At 40.0% G+C, this 24,244-nt stretch overlaps 1 long non-coding RNA gene across 1 annotated transcript; it reads left to right on the plus strand.

The window, feature by feature from the left end:
• Positions 1-13,250: 13,250 nt before the first annotated feature.
• On the plus strand, positions 13,251-14,666 carry LOC119629745 (uncharacterized). Its single transcript, XR_005245652.2, has 2 exons — positions 13,251-13,909; positions 14,434-14,666. It is a non-coding gene; the product is annotated as an uncharacterized LOC119629745 (long non-coding RNA).
• Positions 14,667-24,244: the final 9,578 nt, after the last annotated feature.

The following is a 24,244-nucleotide window of genomic DNA, read 5'->3' on the forward strand; positions in this document are numbered from 1 at the left end:
TGCCTTTTTTTTTTTTTTTTTTATTGCTTATATGGGTGGACGAGCTCACAGCCCCCTGGTGTTAAGTGGTTACTGGAGCCCATAGACATCTACAACGTAAATGCGCCACCCACCTTGAGATATAAGTTCTAAGGTCTCAGTATAGTTACAACGGCTACCCCACCCTTCAAACCGAAACGCATTACTGCTTCACGGCAGAAATAGGCAGGGCGGTGGTACCTACCCGTGCGGACTCACAATAGGTCCTACCACCAGTGATTACGCAAATTATAATTTTGCGGGTTTGATTTTTATTACACGATGTTATTCCTTCACCGTGGAAGTCAATCGTGACCATTTGTTAAGTACGTATTTCATTCGAAAAATTGGTACCCGCCTGCGGGATTCGAACACCGGTGCATCGCAACAACGAATGCACCGGACGTCTTATCATTTAGGCCACGACGACTTACGAATGTGGTTTAATGTGGGTTAATTCGCTCGAGGACGGAGACCGGTTCTGCCACCAACCTTGAAGTAACATTTTTATATTCTACTCGTCTAGCAATATAGAGAGAGCCCCACCCTTTTAAACACGACTCATAAATTTTACACCGGCTTGCATTTTGTTCTACCACTAATAATTACGCACCACATTTTTATAATTGCATTCTTTAATGTCCCTATTTCACACTATGGGTTTTTAATTTGATGTAAATTCGCTTCAGTTAACCTTTATACTTTATTTATTTATTCTTTATCATTAAAAATGTATAAGGATTTTTTTGTGTCCATTATCGAATAATAAACAATTTTAATAAACCACATATTGTATCTTGTTACTAAACTAAATGAGATTGTACAGTTAACTAAAACCTAATTCCACACAAAGTTCCACGTACAGTCGATTTAACTATCGTACCCGCAGAAACTGATCCCCAGCTGGTCCAAATAAACACAAACACACCACGTGAATAATGTGGCACTCGGATGGGTTTGGCGTGCGTAAACGTTGATTATCCTCTTAAAACAATATACAGGAGACAAATAGCTACATCTGCACTGGTGACACAAAACGAAATTTACAGAAGGATTAAATGTATACTCGACGTGTTGAGTTTTTAGAAAATTATGGGTAATGGTATGAAGTCTTTTTTATTATTTTTTTATTGCTTAGATGGGTGGACGAGCCCACAGCCCACCTGGTGTTAAGTGGTTACTGGAGCCCATAGACATCTACAACGTAAATACGCCACCCACCTTGAGATATAAGTTCGAAGGTCTCAAGTATAGTTACAACGGCTGCCCCACCGTTCAAACCGAAACGCATTACTGCTTCACGGCAGAAATAAGTAGGGTGGTGGTACCTACCCGCTTGGACTCTCAAGAGGTCCTACCACCAGTAAAAAAAATGCCTAATCAAGTAATTGCCAGTACTCTACTTAGTATTTTTTACATTTTTATTCTAATTCATCAGTTCCTCCAATAGCTTACTTCTATGGAAATCATCTTTAGTATTTTACAATAATTTTGGAATGGTGGTGTATGAAGCCTTATTAAAAAATCCAATAGTAGGGCATTTACATTTTTGATTGAAGGTGTACAGATTAATAGTAATAGAACGTACTATTTAGCTAAAGGATATACCAATTCTAGAGTGTAATAGACAGAAGTTTCCTTTTATCTTATACAAAGTGAGTTTGTGTAACTAGTTTAATAAACTACATTTAATAATACCATGATAGTAATGTCATAGTATATTAATTAAGTTGGTATATATTTTCCGATAGAAGCTTGCGATATTAGTTTAAAGCAAATAAAAATATTTATGTCGTAAAATCTGAGCAGAGTAACAGTAATTTTAAAGTTCGATACTTCGAAGTCATTTCTACACGTGAAAGGCATCTTTTGCGTTGTAATTATAATCGCTAACCTTGACGGATAGACTGTAAGTTTGTTTGTTTGTCTCCGCTATCGACAATAAAAAGTTATGAACCTTCTGTACAGTGTAATGTTGTGTACACCGTGGGTGACGTATTACCCGGCTGAATTAACTAGGCACTTCACCGCTCGCGGATGTATCCCGAATGTTGCAATATATTTGAGAATTTCCGCATACAATGTGATTTAATCACAGCGTAAATACTATATTTCGTGAGATATGATGGACTACCTTAAATGGGTGATGGTTTACTTGAATTATGTGATGAAATATGGAGATTTATATTCGACTGCTCAAATGTAATATATTGCAATATTACATTCTCTAAGGGCTTTTTAGATTAGGTATGGTTATTTTATTAGCGTTTATCTATTTTTATAGAAGGTAGTTGTAGACGAATATGCAGTTAGCTTGATGGATACGAAGCGATGAAACCTTGCCACATTTAAGCATAATGTCAGTCTAAGTGCCTTGAGAAGCGGTTTAGGCACGCTTATAATGCATTAGCACTTTGCAGCTGTGGTGTAATTAAGATAATCCAAATAGTCTTCGTAATATATATTTTACATTTTTATAGCTGTAGACATGCTGATCTGTTTGAATGACGTCGAGTAAAAAAGTTATCAGACTTCTTATAGATCACAAGTCTTCTTTAATAAACAGTTACTACTTATAGTAGAGTCAATTGTAAGGGCGCAGAGGTAGGCTCCACTATTCTGTCTATTTCTGACGCCAAACAATCTTTTGAAAAATGTTTCAACTTTTGTACTATAGAATTGAGATTTATTCCTCATGTTTAATAGCGGGCTGTGTTTTAATACTAATGAGTTCTAGTAGTCAATTAGCATCAGGTGGCCTGTAAGATCGTGCACCAATCGATTGCAATAATAATAATGTTCTTCTGTTTAATAATAAAGATAAGTCGGGAGCTGTAAAGACATATTTTTGAATATATTATTGGAAAATATCTTCAAAGTGATCTAAGATATTGTTACGCCGGTAAGAGTAACGCCATCTATCGCCGAATATTCGAACGGATATAGAAAGATCTAGAATGCTCGAGAATTGCAACGCCATCTATTGTCAGATAGCGGAAACTACTACTAGAGAAGTGTGGAATATTCTCGATAACTCTAGGGATGAGGTATCGGTATAAAAGCTGTAGGACGTTGTAGGTAGCGTTGTAGGGACGCCACGCAGTCAGGCAGTAATCGGAACTACTCGAAGGGAAGCAGCGAATGGATCACCTGAAGCGAAGCGGAACAAGCGAATTGAGAGTTTTAAAGTGTTTGTGTTTAAGTGTTCTAAGTGCTGAATACAGTTTTAAGTTGTACTTTGGTAAAATTTTATTTATCCCGAACCCCAGCGCGTAACAATATAATCACATCACTTGATCTATACTAATATTATAAAGAGAAAAGATCTGTTTGTTTGTTTGTATTGAATAGGCTCAGAAACTACTGAACCGATTTAAAAAAAACTTTCACTGTTGGAAAGCCAAGCTATCCTCGGGTGACATAGGCTATATTTATTATATTTTCAAAAAGATTATGGATTCTTACTGAAACTTCAATAATGTAACCCAATGTGTAAAAAAATTACCTAAAATTCTTTACATCGCGAGCGCTACTTCCCAAGCGAAGCCGGGGCGGGCCGCTAGTATGAGATTTATCGAGTTGAATTACCCACCGACCCACTAGCCAACCGAAAAATCAGTACACCGGGCATCTTATCCACTGAGCCAATAGAGGAGACACCCATTTGATCGATGGATGATATGATGGTGATCCGGAATTGATTTGCTCAACAAATATTTTGATGGAAAACCCGGCTCGAGGATGGGTATACTAAACAAACTTGTATTTATGTACATATATGTATATAGAAAACTTGACTGTAAGTGAGGTTCAATAATTTACAAAAGCTATGCAAATATATTTTACGCATGCAACGATATTCAACTTTGGATAGATTTTTTTTTAATTTTGTTTTTGAAGAAATCAATGATTTAATTATTTTTTAATATCTATTGTCTAGTTAGTTGTGTATTCTTTTTTTTTTTTTTTTTTTTTTTTTTTTTTTTTTTTTTTTTTTTTTTTTTTTTTTTTTTTTTTTTTTTTTTTTTTATGATTGAAGTATTACTGGTGGCCCGGAGGCCTTTCCAGTTTCACCAGGACAGGTGGGCGAGCAAAGGCTCAGCCAGGAGGGGTGGGATTTGCTAACAGCTACCCGAGCGCCTCCGAAGGAGACCTAACAACTCAAGAGTAGCTGCTTCGCGAATGAATCTACTACCGGATCGGAATCGCGACCCGCTGAGAAGATCCGGCGAGAAACTCAGCGAGCTGATTCATGGGTTAGGTTGCACGGCGAACTCTTTGTCCAGTTCGACGAGTACGGTTACCGAGGTCCCTAAGCCTGCTCCTAGAGCTGAAGGCGTCTAGTGCGAAGGTTATTGGATCTGATGGATCCGTAAGGACGTGTCTAGGGCGTCGACGGTGACTGGCTCCTGCATGATCAGGATTCGGGGAGTAGTCAGCGGCGGCTACGATAAGGCGATTATCATGACGCATAGCCTTATCGAAGTACCGTTCCGACGCTGACTTCATGTATTTCTGTATAGATTCGAGGCCCAGGTCGTCGTGTAGGTCAACGTTCCTCACGAACCACGGAGCTCCGACGGCTAACCTGCAAAAGCGGGATTGTAGAGATTGAAGGGTGTCTATGTGTGTGCGGGCCGCGTGAGCGAACACCACACTCGCGTAAGTCATGACGGGCCTTATGCAAGTTTTGTAAAGTGTCACCTTGTTCCGAAGGGACATTTTACTCCGCTTACAAATCATGGGGTAGAGTCTACCGAGAATAAACGCGACACGGTCACGGACTGATTTTATATGCGGGCGGAATGTCATCGATGCATCCAGGGTAACGCCCAGGTACTTGACCTTCCTGGCCCAGGGTATGGATTGACTAAAGAGAGTAATCGGGGGTGTGAGATTCCTTCTCCTAATACGGGAGGAAATCCGTGTGGAGCTTCCCCTCTGAAAGAGCACCGCAGTACTTTTCGCTGGGTTGATGTCTATGCGCCATTTTCGGAACCACTGTCCTAGGGCTAGGGCTGCGCTCTGATGCTTCTTCGCGATTAGGGACTTGTTTCTACTGGAATAGTAAACAGTCGTGTCGTCGGCAAATAAAGCTAAATGGGTCGGCGGCGACCGGGGAATATCGTTAACGAATAAGCTAAATAGGAGGGGTGAGAGGACAGAGCCTTGCGGGACTCCAGCTGTGAGAGGTCGTGGGGAGGAGCGGGTTCCCTCGACTCGATATCGAAAAGAGCGGTTCGACAAGAAGTCCCGTATGATGAGCACGAGACTATCCGGCACACCCATGTTGAATAGTTTGAAAATCAAACCGTTGTGCCAGACTTTGTCGAACGCTTTTGCGACGTCGAAGAAGAGAGCTCCCGTGTATAACGGTTTTGGTCGATTAAGCCCCACAAGAATGTGCTCCGTGAGGCGGTGCACCTGTTGAACGCATGAGTGATTTGTACGGAATCCGAATTGTTCATCGATGAGAATGCCCTTGGATGAGACGAAGTCTCTGAGGCGTTTGTAGAGCAGACGCTCATACAGTTTGCCTAGAGACATGAGGAGGCTGATCGGGCGGTAGCTCGTCGGATGATTTTTTGGTTTACCGGGTTTATGTATGCCGATAACGTCCGCTTCTTTCCACACCGCGGGAAAGATACAGTTCGTCATAGCGGCATTGAAAATAGATGCCAACATCACGATGAGTTGGACGGGTAGAAGTTTAATAACGCGGTTGGATATACCGTCGGAACCGGGAGCCTTGCGAGGACGTAGGTCTTTGATCAAGTCTTTAACTTCCATCGGGGTGACGGGTGGTAACGCATCCGAGGGTGGCAAGGAGGCTCTGCGTTCTACCTCACTGTCTACTAATTCTACATGAACAGAGTCCACGGATTGAGTGCTGGGCGTACACTGGGTTTGCAATGTATCGGCCAGCAGCTCTGCTTTTTCGTCATCATCGAACGCCGTGAGTCGGCCTGAGGGGCCTACGAGGGGGGGCATAGTTACTACCGTATCCGATTTGAGAGTACGAGCTAAGCGGTAGTAAGACCTTTGGGAGGGCGCGAGTCCTTCTAAGAAATCAGACCATCTGGCATCTCGGACTTCGGCGATGCGAGACTTTACGTCGCGTTGTAGGGCACGCATTCGAATACGATTTTCCACGGTAGGATACCTGTCGTAGGCGCGTATCGAGGCGTTCTTAGCTCTAAGGAGTTCCCTAATATCGTCGGACAATTTGAAGCGGTGAAGGAAGTCCTCCGCTACAACTTGTTTCGATGACCTATCTAATGTCGAGGTGATGTGTGACGTTAAGATGTCTATGGCTTCAGCGGTATCCTGAGGAGACGGGGTAGAGTCCGGGCTAAACGGTAGCGATGGTGGATCAGATTCAGCCAGGCTGATGCCCAGCGTGTGCCAATCCACCACAGTCCTCGTGATGGGAACGGAATCAGGAGCGCGACCGAGCTTCATAACGACTGGACGGTGGTCTGAATCTAACTCTGAAACTACTTCGATCGAATGTAAGCGCAGAGTTACGTTTTTTAATAACGCTATGTCGAGTATATCCGGGCGATGTGCGATATTTAGCGGGTAGTGAGTCGGGGTAAGCGGAGCGACGATATCGAAGGCGAGATCATCGACTAACGCGTCAAGCCGCCTGCCATTCGGGGTTGTGGTGTGTGAGTTCCACCTGATGTGTTTACAATTTAGGTCGCCCGCCAGAATGACAGAGCTCCCCATGCTGAGCAGCGCCTCGATATCACTGCTTAGAACGATCTTATCCGGTGGAAGATAAACGGACGCGATAACGATCGGCGCGTGTCCCGTCAGTGAGATTCGGCACACTGATGCTTCGATATTAGCGAGCGCGGGAGGATCGAGTGGGACGCAATGCAGGGCTCTTCTATAGTAAATGACGGTACCACCACCACGAGCAGAGAGCCTGTCGTTCCTGACCATGTTATAGTTCGCGATTTTAGGGTCACGGCGCGCGGGCTTAAGTAGGGTCTCCTGCACTAAAAAGATATCAATTTGATGGTCACGCAAAAAGTCAGAAACCTGATCACGCTGATTTGCGAGACCGTAAGCGTTAAAAAATCCTATCGTTACGGATAGGGGCTTTATTCTACTTATATACGCCATTGATTACCGGCGGAGTGAGGGGAGGACGTACGTATTTAATGACGCGTATACGTCGGCGTATTCTTGCACAACGGCGATAAAGTGTTGTGCAGTGGAGGCAGAGCGAATGGCGTCGCCCAAAGCGTTAACGCGCTCAAAGTTGATCGACTGAAAGAAGTCGATCGCTAAAGCGAGATTGTCGGACGCGGTCGGAGGGCAAGTCGCGGGAGAGGGACGAGTCGCGGGGGCGGGACGAATCGCGGAGGAGGGAGTTGTAGCCGTGTTCATGTACGGCAGCGGTTTCGCCCAGGCCGAGACACTGGGCACCGGCGCCGGAACAAACGCTGGCTTAGCCTGCGACACAGAGGGTGCCGAGGCTTTGATGTCTAGGCCGGAAGCTCGGAGGCGGTTTTGGCGGGCGACGCGGCGATTTATTTTCGGGGCTCGGGGGCATCCGCGGTAATTTGCGGGGTGACCCTGTGTTCGACACAGGACGCAGCTAGGCGGTTCCGTCGCGGTTTTTTGATCGCGAGTGCATAGGGCCGTGGCGTGATCGCCTAAGCACTTGACGCATCGGGGGCGCGCGTGACAGTTACGGGAAGAATGCCCGTATAATTGGCAGTTATGGCACTGGCTAGGTGTGCCTTTCTTGTGTGGGGTTTCGACTGCGATTCCGGAAAGGCTACAGACCGTTCGGATGTTGAATATTTGCTTAACCTCGGGGGTAGGCTGGAGGGCGACGAGAACCATATTGTATGGCTCCCTTCCGCGGCCTGTGTGCATGCGGTGTACGGAGTTAACCGGTAGGCCTTGTTCGAGAAGGTCGGCCTTGACGAGCTCGGCATCCAACTCTTTAGGAATGCCACGTATAACGGCACGGAGTTCGCGCTCCTCCTGGAGCGTATATGTGTGGAAACTTATACGCTCCTTACGGAGGTAAGAAGAGAGGGCCCTATGGTCGTCGGATGTTCGAACCTTAATTTGAATGCCGTTCGCGAGGTTACGGGCATTCGTGAAATTGATATTTTTGGTCTTAAGGGCCAGGGAAACTCGTTCCCAAGCTGCCTTCTCTTGAAGGATTATCGGGGGAGGGGTCTGGGCTTTATTTTGTGCCACCGGACGCGGCGACGGAGTGGCACGGGCTGGAGGCGCAACGGGAGTCTGAGGGCGGGGGCGCGACGCGTTCGCGGCTTTGCTAATTTTAGCAGCCGCGGGAGCTCGAGACTCCGCGGCACGCTTCTTACCCTTTTGCACCAGGGTGAATCCATCCGTCGATGAGGCGGGAGCGAGGTCGACCTCCATCTCCGAGTCAGAGTCGGAGGACGAGGAGGCGGGCGCAGGTGACCTACGAGTAGGTGTTTTGGACGGCGCGACGGAGGCCGCGGATGATCGCGCTGCTGGAACGGTGACCACGGCGGACGACGCAGCAGTTTTACTCGCCAGTATAGGCGACGCGGGAACGGCAGGCACGACGGAGGCTGCGGTGCTCGATGCAGAAGCTTTGCACGCAGGTACAGGCGACGCAGGAGCAGCGAGCTCGGTGGAGTCCACGAGAGGGCTCGCAGTGTGATCGGCCTTGAAGGCCTGAAACTCGGAAGTGAGCTTTGGGTAGCGAAGCCGGAGAAATTCCGCAAATACAGCGTCCATGATGTCTACGTGCCCAGGTGGGGCTACCCTGGGTCTTAGAAAACACTCGCCTTGCGGCGAGGCCCCAACTTCTCGGACCTGAGCGGTTCTATTGAACACAGGTGGCGATGCGGCACGATTACTGCAGGACAAAGAAAAATCACAACAAAACGGAAATAACAAAAAGAAACAAAACAATTAAACACTTCCAGGAAGATAGTTTGTCGGCAGATGTACCACGAACACAGAAATAACAAAAGGAAACCAAACAAATAAAAACTTCCAGGAAAAACACTTGGTCGGCAGATGTACCACGAACACAGGCCGCGCGAACAATGGCCGGGCTAACAAAAGCCGGGCGAACAAAGGCCGGGCGATCGAGTGGTCGATGAGCACGTCCGCGCGTGACGGGTGCCTCTATAGGAATGAGTTGTGTATTCTGTATATCAACTGTATATACATAATAATTTATATACAAACACTATTGTAAACTAACGCAGTTGCGAAATTTTGAGTTGAAATTTATTGGTGGTAGGACCTCTGGTTAATCCGCACGGGTAAGTACCACCGCCCTGCCTATTTCTGCCGTGAAGCAGTAATGCGTTTCATGAAGGGTGGGGCAGCCGTTGTAATTATACTGAGACTTTAAAGCTTATATCTTAAAGTGGGTGGCGCATTTACGTTATAGATGTCTATGGGCTCCAGTAACCAGTTAACACCGGGTGGGCTATGAGCTCATCCACCCACCTAAGCAATAAAAAAAATCGATCAAGGGTCTATCGTCGTCGTCATTATTATTACAAAAATATAGAGCAATCTACACTTGATTGGAACACGCAGTTAATAGTACCTCCTCGTACATTCCTACTAGAAGAAATATATATATATATATATATATATATATATATATATATATATATATATATATATATATATATATATATATATATATATATATATATATATATATATATATATATATATATATATATATATTTGCAGTAAATACATGTATCTTTGCTGTTCGAGCCCAAAAAGGGCGCCTTTCCGACCAGAGAAGGAATATGTTTACAGGAAATAAGCAGGATCGTTAACGACCAACCAATGTCACGCTGACCCGGAATTGGGTTTGCGGTGAAGGTCGATTTACCTCATTAATTACGGATTCATTTATTTTTGAAATGAAAAAAAACTTCTTTAGCAACGTTGTGATTCGAAAGTCGATGAAACGAAAAAGCGACAGTAAAAAGAGACACACACATAACTTCATAAGATTTAATGTGGGAGAAAATGAGATGGGGAGTACTATACAGTGTTCCTTACATTTGTGGTTCTTTTTGTGCTCTGCTTTGTAGCTAATATTCGAACTTAATACATTCTGAATAAATATATGTAATGTATACCAATAAAATGTAAAATAATTATCAAACTTTGTATGATAATTACTAAAACCTACAATTATCCTCTTCCCCAAATTTTACATTTGTCTCATTAACTTAAAGCCAACATTTCTAAAGATTTCACTTCTACGCGTGAGTTGCACATATATTAAAAAAAAAAACAGCAAAAACGTACACCTCCTAAACCATTACGTTATGAAAACGATAGATGAGTATTTAAACAATGTCAAAACACTGTATATATTTCTCACAAAAGTATTCAAAGTAATATCGCGGCAAAGGACCTAAAGACGGCGTTTATGAGAGATCTCTGAATTGTTTTTACAAAGTTCAAGAGACAATATTTGTTAGAATGAATTTGTAAGATGGGATTCCGAAAATCGCTATTGCTTGTTTTGATTTGGAACACAAGAAAACGATGTTTCATGACTATCAATAATTAAATTTGTATTCCTTGTAACTCGTTAAGTTGGATATTGTTAGTTTTTAATGAGAGAAATTAGGCTTTCAAATAAAAAAGGTTAAACAGAGAAACGAACGAAAGGAATTTAACGTAAATAATAAAATAATTCTAATTCTAGTGTTTGTTTAGTTTGCGTAATAAGACGGTGGTAAGACGTATCTTGGTCCTGGATAGGGCGTATCGGGAGCCCGCACGGTTAGGTACCACCGCTGTGCCTATTGTGCCGTGAAGTTCTTGATGTGTAGGGGCTTCGGTAACCATTTAACACCAGATGGGCCGTGATCGTCCACCCATCTGAGCAATACTAAAAAACTAAAGAAATAAAAAAATCTTCAAATCGATTGACTGGATTGCAAATTTTGGGTGAACGCAATACGAATTCGGGTTGCTCAAGCTATTGACGGTGCCCATCTAAAACATATTTAGAAGAGTTTTAGATTGTCAGTATTATTTGTTTCCAGATAGAGTATTTATGATAACTGGTCATCGATATTAAAATTATATGACACAACTATGGCAAAATTGGCAAACTAACAGTCTACTGTGAGTGCAATATTTTTTTCATGTACTATATAATGTGTATAGTGGAAAAAATACTGGACTAAAACGATCGCAGAGCTCGAAATGCCACCTTAAGAAACGTAAGGAAAAATTCCATTGAACACCAAGTCTTTGATATTCAAGACATTCGCTTTGATGTTGCATTAATCGCAGTATTTCCGAAGGACATAATGTTTTCGTGTATACAAAACCACGATAATGTTATTTAGGATTTGTTTAAGAAGCTTCACGTACTTCTAACTTACTAACGTTTTTTTTTCTTTCACAATTTCTAACACACAAGCTTTTTTTTATTTTTTTTTATTGCTTTGATGTGTGGACGAGCTCAGAGCCCACCTGGTGTTAAGTGGTTACTGGAGCCCATAGACATCTACAACGTCCTATCCTTTTGGTCCTATTCGGAACTGCAATTAATAGTTATGTTACTTAGCTAGCTAATACAAAAAGTGGGGATATGTTCACATTTGTAACCACAGTATCTAATCATAGGCATAGCGGCTTGGCTCTGCCCCTGGCATTGCTGAAGTCCATGGGCGACGGTAACCACTCACCATCAGGTGGGCCGTATGCTCGTCTGCCTACAAGGGCAATAAAAAAAAAAAAAAAAAAAAAAAAAAAAAAAAAAAAAAAAAAAAAAAAAAAAAAAAAAAAAAAAAAAAAAAAAAAAAAAAAAATAGGGTGTATAGGGTATCAAATTACAACATTTTTCAAAAAAGTTAATGTAACCTTGAAAAAAAAAGAGCCGGATTTGTTTATCATTTTTCCATAGATAGTTATTGACCCGACCATACACCGGTACCTGCTTATCCTTGAATCTTGGGACACGTTGTATATGTATAATCGGTATCCATGACTGACACCTAGTGTCTAGTGTTATGCTGTGGTTCGAATACTTGGACAGTAGAACATTCTGTAATTAAATACATACTTGACACGTATAATTTGCCAATTTTGTCAAATTACCTGTATGTTGCAAAACAACAACTTAACCGTCAACAATAGGATAGAACAGTGTCGTTTATGGCATTTCCTAAAAACGCCCACCAAAATATAATAAAATACTAGCTGACCTGGCAGACTTCGTAGTGCCTCAATTGATAAATAAAATACCTAAGCTTTTGTATAAAATAAACTTAAAACAAACAAAAGGAATCCGTCCGACGGGGGACAAATCAAAGGAAAAACAAAATTGTTATTTTTGGTATTTAATTCCGAGCATTTTGATATTTATCTACCTTTTAAACCATCTCTGGACTTCCACAAATAATTTAAGACCAAAATTAGCCAAATCTGTCCAGCCGTTTTTGAGTTTTAGCGAGACTTATGAACAGCAATTCATTTTTATATATATAGATAAATAGATAAAAGATAAACACTAAATCAATACTTGAAATAACAAATATATATACAATTTTTTTCCATTGAGATCGAAACAGCATAGACGAAATTAAGCTCGCAAAAATTAGTAATCACATCTAATCTGTGTTATTATTGTTTTTACAGCGTATTATGAAACCGTAGTACATACATACAGAGGTTTCTACTGCAAAGCATTATTGAAGATATGCTTCTAAATATCTCCGGTCATCACTTAAGAACTAAGAGGTTCGTCAGCTCGTGCGACAACTATATTGGTAAGAAATAGTACTTGGCTGTCTTGAATTTAGGATCGCATCCCTAATTTTACCTTTAGGTTGTCAATACCAGAATAACCAATTGGTGGGTAACAGATATGATAAATGGGTTCTCATTGATTATGTAAGCAACGGATGCGAGGTCAATAGACCTCTGTTTTGGGTACGGAATAATTTAACTACACGTTATTGTCTTAGCTTTTAATGCCTAAACAAAAATATACGATTTTCCGCCAAGTGTTATAATTTAATACATGGCTAGCCAAAACAAATTAATCCGGAAATTTTACAGGTTTCCTACGACTTCATAAAATGCTGTAATATTATACCCTTAATCTAGTATGTAATGTTTTATTTTAACAAAAGCAATATATTATGTAACTGGAACACTTAATGGTTTCAAATGAGTTATTTAAGCAAAAAGTCTTAACACGTTCACTGCGGAACAGGCCCAAATCAGCCTGCCGCGGAATTTCACCTGGTGCGGACGAAGAAAACTATGTCCCTCTCGCTGGTGCGGAACGATTATCTCAGGTGTTTGTAAAGGTACGACAAAGACAAATATATATTTGAGATTGTGGTCAAAAGTATAGGTGTTCCCTATAAAAACATCACGGCAGGCCTTTATCGGCCTATCACGCACTGACGGTAAAAAATATCAACTCGGTGCGGGAGGAGGCCTATTGTGGCCCGCCGTCCCAACAGGCTGTTGGCGGCCCGATACCGCACAGAGCGCCCGCCTCGCCAGTTAGTGTTGGGCAAGCTATCGGAACTGACGTACGTCACGTTTTTTTTATTCCTTAAAATTAAAGGCACGATGTCAGGCAACAAAAGAAAGATAAATATTTTGGAAAATAAATTTATTTGCGGTGCAGATAGTGATAGTGACAGCAGTCAGGAGATATTTTCCTTGAAAATGAGAAGAAGGTTTCAAAGAAAGAATTTACAGAAGCATTAATACAATCAATTACTGGAAAAAATATATGCCCTGATAGTAAGTATAACGACGTGCAACATAACTGTAACCATCTTTAGACCTATGTTGAAGGTGATTCCTTCTGTTTCGTGTTGACGACGTTCTACCTCTGCAACAGGTAACTATTGTCATAATTTTTTACATATTACGAGTGCTTAGGTGGCTGTGCATGGTCTTCGAGCATGAGCTTTGGTTTGACTCCGTTTATTTTTCTGCGAGCAATGTATGGCGTTTATTGCACTACTCCTTGTATTAAGGTATGTTATGACACTCTGTTTACTTACTCAATAACACATGAGTTGTTGTTTCGGGTCAGAAGGCTGCATTTAATATGAAAATAACGCTTCAAGTCTACTATATAAGTCCCTGTATTATATGTACATATTTTGTTTTTAAAAGCTTAACAAATAGAGTGGTCTGAAAATTGAAGAAAACAAAGTTGTATCACCTTATCTTGTAGCATGCTGTGTTTAATTTTACCCATCAAAGTGTGCACTTTGACAACGCATGGTGATGAGATTTGACTATTTCAAGACCTATGTTAACTTTTTCATTTTATTTGAGAATCTATTTAATACACAGAGAGCCCTGTAGTCAAATTCATAAGGTAAATGAATCACAGAATTCAAAAAATCATTTCAGGAAATCAAGTAACACCTACAGCCGATCATATCCTTGAGATGAGCGGTAAACGGCGAAATTGTGTAGGGTGCTATGAAAAACTGCGGGAAACCATGAAGAGTTCCGAGGTGAAAAGGAAAGTAAAAAAAATTAAAACATACTGCAGAATGTGCAAGCAAAATCTTTGTGCGAAATGTTTTAAAGACAGCCATTAATAAATAATTAAATAAACAATTTTTATTTCTTTACTTTAATTCTGTTTTATTTTCGATATCCCCTTATTTTTGTCTTTCCCATCACTACTAAAAATACTTTCTAGTGCGGTTCTGGTCGATATCGACCCGCCACTTTCCCTGGTTTATTTCTCATTTTCTGTTCGGCAGATCCCGGGGCGAATCAAATCTAAAGAAGTTGGGTTCAAGGTTTTTCCAACAGTCCAAAAACTGTTCACCTACATTATGTTTTCGCAAAGTTATATCAATTTAATCTAACCTTGTGTTGACGTGTCGAAAAAGACCTACCACGCACTGGCGGAAAAATCATTGGGGGCACAATTTGGCCCGCCGCCGCACCAGACAAAGGTTTAAGATTTTACTTGCCGCAGCGAACGTGTTAATGGTAATGCTAATGTTAATTTCGGTAATTTCGGTTTTGGTAATGTTAATTTCAACATTTATGATTGTTTGTCTGTGACCGTGGGTTTTCTTTTGAAAATTACGAATTTTATTTCTGGAATTAATTATTGAAAAAATGTAGTATAAGTACATAATTCCGGTTATACATTTCATTCATTAATATTATTATAATTTAATAGATCGAATTCACTTTCAGCAACGGAAGTATGCAATAGGTTAGGCCTAACAAAATGTCCCAGGGGTATTGTTAAGCCGTCCTCAAATTTCGAGTTCCAACACAAACAATGGTTCGCATGCTGAGGCATTAACCTTGCAGACCCAACGTATTCCTGTACATTGGTTGAGGCCGGAGTGTTTGTTTATAATCTAACTTACTTTAATCGGGTAATCGACAATCACGAAGCTATGCGTCGAGTTTGAAACACATATAAGGTAATAAGAAACACTGGCATTTAAAACCGAAATTAAAAGAATAGTACATCTCATCCCGCGTGTAAAAAATAAAAAAAAACAATTTAACTGTTTTTTCTAATTTTTAAATAAACTACTACTACTAATTGAATAATAACTGTCTGATAAACTCATGTTTGTTTAATACTTCACTATTCAATTTTATTGCCTTTTGTTTATTTCATTTTACACTAAACACAATATTGTAAATTACCCAAGCACAACAATGGCGGAGAATTTTAGGTGCGTGAGAGCAGACGTAGACACTAATGTAGGGATATATACGACAAAGGGAAGATCTTCAACCGAGCGGGTGATATTGCTCGGTAGACCGACGGTCCGAATGTTGTTGTTCGGAACTTGTATATATGCGCTTTATCTTGAAAATGTCGTAAGCGAGATTCAGGCATCTATCAAATATCTTGCGTTGTATGATGGCTACCCGCCACACTAACGCGCATGCGCACTTTTCAGTACCCAGGGAGGAAAAGTTAGACTTTCTTCCCTGTACAGCGGGAGGAAAACCGAACTTTCGGCGTAGGTAGGAGAAAAAAAAACTTTTCTTCGAAGTTGTTTCTGTATCTTGGCGCTTACTGTTAAGTGCTTGACGGAAACGGACAACACTGGGTCAATACCTGAATACCGCCAGCTACCTTGAGGCATGAGGTCGAAATTTTATTTGCCTTGTATAGCAACTGTCCCGTGCTTCAAATCATAGCGCATGACTGCTTCGTGGTAGAAACAGTCAGCACTGTTGGAATTAACCATCCAAATGCACAATACCTACTATTAATAATCAAAACAAAAATTACTGGGAAACATAGAGATTACTTAGTATAAAAAAAGATTAGAATACTTACTATTATTGCCACGGGCGGAATATCGGTAAGTACAGTGATTGGAAGAAGCCAAGACTGTATATGTTTATGTTCTGATTGATTGCTAAAGAAACTAATAACAGTATAGTTCTCGTATTGATCGTATTGATATTGTAACGCAAGCAAGTAAGAATTTTCAGAAATGGGTACTTAAAATGTGCTCACGAATGAATTCCGTAATGAGGAATTAACGTCCTTTCGTCATCATATTATCATCATTCTGTAGATATTCAGTGATGGTTATAGGCCTCTCGAAGATTCTCCGCAATAATCGGTCCAACGCTATCCACATGCAACGTGTCAGGATCTTCAACAGTTAGTCGTCGTCCTTGTCCTTCTACATCTTTTCAACGCTCTGCCTTCCAATGGTCGCTAAACTGTTAGGTCCCAGTCACAAAATCCACTAGGAACAGTAGGCCCTGTTTACTTACACATCAACCAGCCTTTAAAGCCATTAGCATTGTGTAATGAGGTCTATGTGTGATATGCTGTGTCGCGAGGTATTGGTAAGTACCACAATCCTTTATATTTCTACCACGAAGAAATGGTACAGCTGCTATGCTATACAAATGAGACTTGGTCCCAATGTCTCAAGGTGGGTGACGGTATTCGTACGGTATATACGGAGTAGATTGATAGCTCTCATCCTACAATTCAATGGAAGTAAAAAGTTATGAGCATGCGTAGAAGTGCTATAGATCATTATCTACCTGATACGACATACGGAAGTTTTGTTTGTTGATTAAAAATTAACTTAATAATTGAGGTTGTCAGCGCAAAAGTGGCCTAAGCATATCATAGTTAGTATGGAGATAATGAGGTTTAAATTTACTTTTACACTGCTTCGTAAGCAGTAATAATACTCGCAAAAAGAATGTTTACAATCTGTTGTCTCTGGGTAAAATTGGGGATAGGCCGGTTTTCCATAAAAATTTATTGTTTTAAATAAATAGCAATATAAAAAAAGCGCGAATATGAAAAAATGTGGGTTAGGCTTTGGGAGGTTTACGACGAAAGGAAGATCTTCCACCGAGCGGGTGATATTTGCTCGGTAGACCGAAGGTCCAAATGTTGTTGTTCGGAACTTGTATATATGCGCTTTATCTTGAAAATGTCGTAAGCGAGATTCAGGCATCTGTCAATTATCTTGCGTTGTATGATGGCTACCCGCCACAAGGCCAGTTTTGCACTGACGGACTCAATTATAAATCGCAGCACATTTTAGAGACAGTCGATTATTCCGTAAACGAATTTAAATTTATTTGTATTCACCAAACTAACGACTTAACTGCAAGTTACGTACTAACGAGCGCCTTGCAAAGTTTTAAACCGCTTCTCCACTTTTAATCACTTGCAGAATCGAGATTGTCTGCTAGCGGTTATTAAACTCGAAACTGTTTGTTCGCTTATAATGAATATTTAATTCTGACGTGTGTATTTGTACGATGAAGTAGAACTTTTCAACTGCCATAGAATTTTTGCAAAGAGCCATAGAGTTTTTAGAAGTTTTGCGAATTTTTAGGCTCTAGTCTTGTATTCATTTTATTAAGCATCGCCACATCGCCCAGTCAAATCATTTATTTTTTAACACATTCGGAATTCAACATTTAGAGGAATCGACAACAGAACTATTATTCGTGTGTGGTTCGTGATCAGGAAAATACTCTTTCATTGTAACTAGATGCGCTTTTGTAGTGCATCCACAATGTTTGCGACATCTCACACCGATGACTTCTGTGCAATAATGCGGAAGAGAAGAGCATTGTTATTGCATGAGTAGCAACAGTCTTTTGAAAATCATATCGAGCAAGATCGAGGGACTGCTGATTAATAGCTTTTGCAGCAGAAACTTGAAAAAAAATAATGTAATGATATAAAATGTATGTAATGATATTTATGTTTTAGATTTTTTAAGTTACTAACATAGATTATAAGTAATTATTACCAACAAAATATTATGGTTTTAAAAAAAACTTAAATAAAGTATAAATAAATAAAAATATAATTATAGAGTCTAACTAATTTTCTAGTTTAAACTTTCTTGTTTTGTATTGCTTTTAAAAGTAGACGTCTGTACGGCCCGCCTGATGCTTAATTTTCATTCACAAGCACAATCACCGCGTAACGCTTAAGCATCATTTCAAACCTCATAGAACGTTGGATATGTTCTTGTGGAGTAGAATTAGATCTAACGAATTCGCGCGGAACGTGGAGAAACGCGGTCTATAGTAATATCAACGTAATGCGAGAGGTTCTAGGTAGTGAAGTAATAAATGGTTATTGTAGTCTACTGATGTTGGCAATATTTTTTCTTTACGACAGTAATAAGAAGAAAATTTTAGGACGAATTATTATCCCATGTTTCGTTCGCGAATCATATAATCATCAATTTAAATACAGGAAAACGAATGGAAATTCTTTGGAATTTTTGGAATTTGTAATTCTAAATTAAGTTTTTTATGAATTTTTATATAATTAAATTTATGTGTCCATTAATAAAATGCAAATCATAGAATCAAAAACGGATAAACTAACAGAAACATCTAAATAAGAAAACAGAACAATCTCTCCGCACCTTGTTATGGATATATTTCAGGAGATTTAACCCAAGGAGGCGTTTAATCTCAGACAGACGACAGGAATCGGCGAGATGCAGGCTTTTTTTATTGCCTATGTGGGTGGACGAGCTCACAGCCCACCTGGTGTAAGTGGTTACTGGAGCCCATAGAAAATCTACAACATAGATGCGCCCTCCCCCTTGAGATATAAGTTCTAAGATCTCAGTATATTTACAACGGCTGCCCCATCCTTCAAACCGAAACGCATTACTGCTTCACGGTAGAAATAGGCGGGGTGGTGGTACCTACCCATGCGGACTCACAAGAGATCCTACCACCAGTAAATGTGCGGAGAATCAGTTAATGTGGCAAACCTTGGGTGAGGTATATATCTAAAAGAAACTCCGTATACATTTCTCCAAATTTCGATCGCTCCACTTATTTTACGTTCACTTTACTGTGACGAAAATATTCTCTAGAACTCCAACAACAATTATATGAAGTTCTATCAGATGAACAGCTTAAGAACGAATAGACACAGATACATACATAGACTCTCACATTGGTTTTTATTTAAAATTAATCATATTCATTAAATATTAAGGAAAATAGCTGTAATAGCGCCTTATCTATCTATTCTTACTCCTCTAATACTAAACATTTCGAAACTTTCCCCTAGCAAAACTTTCGCTTTAGAAGTGTTAATTAGTATCGTGGCTTATATTGTGAAGTTTTGTTGGTAACGAAATTTTGTTATGTTGGTAGTCCTGTGGCTTGTCACCAAAAGTCTATCTAGCAAGAGCTACGAGAATCTCGTAAAACGCGTTTATAATTTTATAAGTTTGCTTATTTTTTTATAATTTTAAAACTGATGCTTCTTTGTCAAATAGTTGAGCTTTATGTATTGTTACTAAATTTGAATGCATCCCATCTAACTTTGAAGTTGAAGATTCATTTGCATTCGGTGAGAGCTACCTAATCTGAAGTTTGATCATGAATTGCGTCATAGTTTCGGAGTAGCAGCAATTTGAAGATCCAGTAGTGTGATTATGACGGTTATGGCATAAAATATATTATGAATATTGACTTCCACGATGAAGGAATAACCACTGAAGTCGTCGTGGCCTAAAGGATAAGACGTCCGGCGCATTCGTGTTGAGCGATGCACCGGTGTTCGAATCCCACAGGCGGGTACCAATTTTTCTAATGAAATACGTACTCAACAGTTGTTCACGGTTGACTTCCACGGTGAAGGAATATCATCGTGTAATAAAAATCAAACCGGCAAAATTATAATTTGCGTCATTACTGGTGGTAGGACCTCTTGTGAGTCCGCGTGGGTAGGTACCACCACCCTGCTTATTTCTGCCGTGAAGCAGTAATGCGTTTCGGTTTGAAGGGTGGGGCAGCCGTTGTAACTATACTTGAGACCTTAGAACTTGTACCTCAAGGTGGGTGGCGCATTTATGTTGTGGATGTCTATGGGCTCCAGTAACCACTTAACTCCAGGTGGGCTGTGAGCTCGTCCACCCATGTAAGCACAGAAAAAAAAGATTCTGGATAAATGTTTAGACGTTTTGTATAAAGGTTCATTTTGTACAAAACCGTAACATGATGTTCCACGAAATGTAAGTTCTGTAACTTTATTGTTTGTTTTGGGTAATACCAACTTTCCTATGTTAAGTAATTTGGATCGCGGCTTACTTTGGCCCGCCTTAACCGACTAAAACATTGGACCAACTTATATTTCATCAAAATTATACGTATAAATAAATATGCTTTCAGACTTCAAGCGATTCAAATTTAGTACGAAAAGTTTATAGTACATTATTTTGTCTTTTGTTTAGTTTAGCCTCTGTAAGTGCTATAGAAAATAATAGTAGTAATAGTATAGTTCGTTGACCTAGAATGGTCACTCTCATTTCTCCCGTGAATCTCCTAGAAGGGTTTACAGGAGATTGGACAACATTTTTACATGAGCATCAGCATTTACCGGTGGTAAGTATTGTGAGCCAATACGGATAGGTACCAACATACTGCCTCTATCTTTCTATCGTGCAGTTACCATGTGCTCCCCTTTGCCGTTATTCAATGCAGTTAAGACTTTATCCATGGTAGCGGCATTGTGATATGTACAGGCTCCACTAACTATTTAATACCAGGTAAACTAGAAGCTAGTATGTCCACCCGCAGCATTTAAAAGCATTTTATACAATAAAAAGCTACACCAAGTAGATTATGAATCAAAAACAACGCGGATAAACGTATTTTGTATTTACTGTGCTTACGCATTTTATTCATTACATACCCACTTTTTGGGTCTTATTGACGTGAATCTGCTTCAGGATCTGTATTATAATCTAATCGCATGATCACGGCACTGGTAACGTCCATTAAATCGTGGATCCTTAGATATATATTCTAAAAAACTTTACCAAATCTTAAAGAATGTTGTTTCGTATTCATTCTCACACGTTCAGAGTTCTTCGATTAGTAGTTTCAAATTAGTATGTCTCATAACATAAAGCCAGTCTTGATTGAGCTGACCTACTAACATGGCTTCTTGCGGCTCAATCTATGGTGTAAGTTGTGATTGCTGTACTATTGTGTTCATTGAACTGAATAGTCTATTCAATCCTAAGACCAGCCGAGGACAATTAAGGATTAAATGATCCCTCTCTACAATGGAGCGAAGGGACTGATTGTGTACAAGTTATATAGGCGAAAGGCGTTTTATTTTTATAAGAGAAATAGAGACAGATAAGGCATTGGGTTCTTAATTCTCATAACCGTACAATTATAATGGATGTGTTTGTGATCGAGCATGTACTAGAGAGATTTTAGCATAGTAGCTGCCTGCGACTCGACTCTTTCAAACCTCGTGTAAACAAAACTAGATTACATACACACACACATAATGAAGTCGTCGTGGCCTAAAAAATAAGATGTCCGGTGCATTCGTATGTAGCTATACATCGGTGTTCGAATCCCGCTGGCAGATACCAATTTTTCCAATCAAATACGTACTTAACAAGTGTTCACGATTGACTTCCACGGTGAAGGAATAGCATCGTGCAATAAAAATCGAACTCGAAAATTATAATTTGCGTAACTAATTACTGGTGGTTGGACGTCTTATCGTAGTACTTGAGTACGTACGGGTAGGTACCACCACTCTGCCTATTTCTGCCGTGAAGCAGCAATGCGTTTCGGTTTGAAGGGCGGGGCAAGCCGTTGTACTGTAAAAAATTGAGACCTTACAACACATGTCTCAAAGTGGGGGGCGGCATTTACGTTGTAGATGTATATGGGCTCCGGTAACCATTTAACACCAGGAAGGCCGTGAGCTCGTCCACCAACCTAAGCAATGAAAAAAAACATATTTTGTGGTAATACTTAATTGTAGTAATAGTGTTTATAATAATAAAATGCAGATCTTAGAAAGAAAACACGGATTTAGTTAAAGATATAGCAAAAGAAGAAACAGAAAGAGTCTATAGGACTGACGTCAAGCAGGCGACCATTCGTAAAATTCGTAACAAACATCTACACAGCAAGAAAGAAAAAGAAGAATGTGATATTTGAAATATAATATGTCTTCCTTATATTGGGTTTTTATTTCTTCAATCCAAAAAAAACTTTGTCGGAAAATCTTTGAAAGTTTGAAAGTTAATACGCTACCGGGCAATTTGCAGATCCATTGGTACGTAAAATCACGAATCAGCGAAATTCACTCTTGTATTTATCATAACAAATATACCCGGCATTGTCTGCATCATTTACCTTGGTAAAAATATCGAATGTTAATCCAGGATGTAAACTATGCGCGAAATTTCATTCAAATTTGTTCCGACTTTATTACGTGATTGAGTAAATAGAATAAAAATCTTTACGTTTATTTAATTTAAAAAATGCTGAATATTATAAGACATATAGTATAACTATAGATGAGAAGAGAGATAGATATAGATGTCAAGAGGTGGATGAGGAGAAACAAAGAACGAACTCATTGGTGTGGATTTGGAGAGGCCTATGTCCAGCAGTGGAAGACTGTGGGCTGATGATGATGATGATGATAAATTAGAAGTGAACCACTCATTAAAAGCCTGGTTTAATTACTGGTGGTAGGACCTCGTGTGAGTCCGCACGGGTAGGTACCACCACTCCACTTATTTTTTCCGTGAAGCAGTAACGCGTTTCGGTTTGAAGGGCGGGGCCGCCGTTGTAACTATACTGAGACCTTACATTGGCGCATTTATATTGTAGATGTCCATGGGCTCCGGTAACCACTTAACACCAGGTGGGCTATGAGACCGTCCACCCATCTAAGCAATGAAAAAAAAAATAGGAGCCTCGGACCCAATAAATCTGAGGCACGTTTTATTGCAGAGCCACCTTCAAAAAATAAACAATCAAAATCTGTTGGTAATCTTCTAACTTCCTAACGGAATAACGTTGCAATGGATAAAATATGTTTCGCTTAATTTATTGAGTGAACGCCACTCACTCATTTTTTATTCATTACAGTAAATAAAATTATACGCCATGTCATTTCATTATAAGATTAACATAAAAGGATGACAGCGTTTTTGCGGTTTTGTTTTATGTTAGCTTTCTTTCTGTGAGTAGAGTAAATCAAATTATTTCTTCGTGCCTTGTGCACTACGTCTGTTTTTCATTTAGATTCACCGCCAATTGGAAGTTAGGATCAATTTTGCGGACCCTAAAATCTTAAGTATTATCATTGTTGCAGTATACATATATACAAGTACAGTATGTAAAAAAGGGATTATTATCGTTGTTCTTTTTAGTAAATACTTAAACTATAAATTCGCAATTAAATGCAAACGCCCATATTCCGCGTACCTTCGACATGCCGCTTCCCCATAGACACAGCCCACTGAGTTTCTCGTCGGATCTTCTCAGTGGGTTGCGTTTCCGATCCGATGGTGGTAGATTCCGCGAAGCACTGCTCTTGCTAAGGCCAGTGTTAGCAAAACTCCCGCTTTGAGCCCCGTGAGCTGACTTACTAGCCTGGTTACGCTGACATAGTCTCTTAAAGCTGTTAGCTTAGGTAGCATTTAAAAAAGAAAATGCTTCATCTGAATTATGATTGTCATGCATTGCGGGCAAATTTAAGTTAAATGTTAGTAAGGTCTCAAGTTTCGGATCGAATTTTTTTATGTTGTCGTGTACTGTTTACAACATTACGTAAGTGACGTGGTGTTCCTGAAATACCTACATAAATTTACAATGTAAATGCTACCAGTCACCCTGTGACACTAGATATAAATCTCAATGAAACAAGGTT

Source organism: Bombyx mori, chromosome 17, assembly GCF_030269925.1.
Source record: "Bombyx mori chromosome 17, ASM3026992v2".
Taxonomy (NCBI): domain Eukaryota; kingdom Metazoa; phylum Arthropoda; class Insecta; order Lepidoptera; family Bombycidae; genus Bombyx; species Bombyx mori.